This window comes from Schistocerca nitens, chromosome 9 (genome assembly GCF_023898315.1).
Source record: "Schistocerca nitens isolate TAMUIC-IGC-003100 chromosome 9, iqSchNite1.1, whole genome shotgun sequence".
Lineage (NCBI taxonomy): Eukaryota > Metazoa > Arthropoda > Insecta > Orthoptera > Acrididae > Schistocerca > Schistocerca nitens.
The window spans coordinates 340,461,092-340,462,625 of NC_064622.1; positions in this window are offsets into that span (position 1 = coordinate 340,461,092).

Here is a 1,534-nt window from a genome sequence, read left to right on the forward strand (position 1 = left end):
AACATACCACTTCAGCACACACTCGATTTGATCAATGAGAGATATGACGGAGCTCTGTTGGATCTTTTCAGGCTTATTTTAACAACGACCTACTTACTACGTGATGGCCAATTCTATGAGCAGACTGAAGGAGTGGTGATACATATTCTCTTATTTCCGGTAGTGGCAGATCTGTTTATGGAGAAGCCGACGTGTTTGTTCGGATAGGTTGATGACACGTTCATGATCTCACCACACGATGGGAAAGATAGGAGTCAAAACAGGTCGTAGCTTGTCCAATAGCTTCATCTCCATGTCATCATAGAACTAGACTACGATGGTCGGCACCCGTTTCTGGATGTCCTGGTGAAGAGGAAGGCAGATGGCACTTTCAGCTACAGCGTGTGTAGGAAACCAACACACTCTGATCTCTATCTACAGGCCGACAGCTGCCCCAGCACAGTAGAACGGGGTGCTCAGAACACTTGTATACCGAGGGAAGACACTCTCTGACTGAAACAGCTCGACAACGGAGTTAAAACATCTACAATGAGTGTTCTTGGGACATCTGTACGCTGCATCCCACCAGACGACCTGATACAACGAAAGAGGAATTCGAAGAAGAGACCAGGAAAAAAGCGTTTCTACCATATGTAGGGCCTATCTCCGTTAAAATCAGAAAAACGTTGAAGAAACACAAAATGAAAAGTGTGTTGTACTCCTTGATGCGGTCAAGGATGATCGGTTAAGAAAGCTTGTTATTTACCACATACTCTGGTTTGTCTTACATCGGTTCAAACCGGTAGCACATAAGAGGTAAGAAACACCGGATATATATCAAGCTACGACTGGCCACTAAATCAGCAATAGCTGACCATTGCCTGGAACTAGCACACACCATGAATTACACTCCTGGAAATTGAAATAAGAACACCGTGAATTCATTGTCCCAGGAAGGGGAAACTTTATTGACACATTCCTGGGGTCAGATACATCACATGATCACACTGACAGAACCACAGGCACATAGACACAGGCAACAGAGCATGCACAATGTCGGCACTAGTACAGTGTATATCCACCTTTCGCAGCAATGCAGGCTGCTATTCTCCCATGGAGACGATCGTAGAGATGCTGGATGTAGTCCTGTGGAACGGCTTGCCTTGCCATTTCCACCTGGCGCCTCAGTTGGACCAGCGTTCGTGCTGGACGTGCAGACCGCGTGAGACGACGCTTCATCCAGTCCCAAACATGCTCAATGGGGGACAGATCCGGAGATCTTGCTGGCCAGGGTAGTTGACTTACACCTTCTAGAGCACGTTGGGTGGCACGGGATACATGCGGACGTGCATTGTCCTGTTGGAACAGCAAGTTCCCTTGCCGGTCTAGGAATGGTAGAACGATGGGTTCGATGACGGTTTGGATGTACCGTGCACTATTCAGTGTTCCCTCGACGATCACCAGTGGTGTACGGCCAGTGTAGGAGATCGCTCCCAACACCATGATGCCGGGTGTTGGCCCTGTGTGCCTCAGTTGTATGCAGTCCTGATTGTGG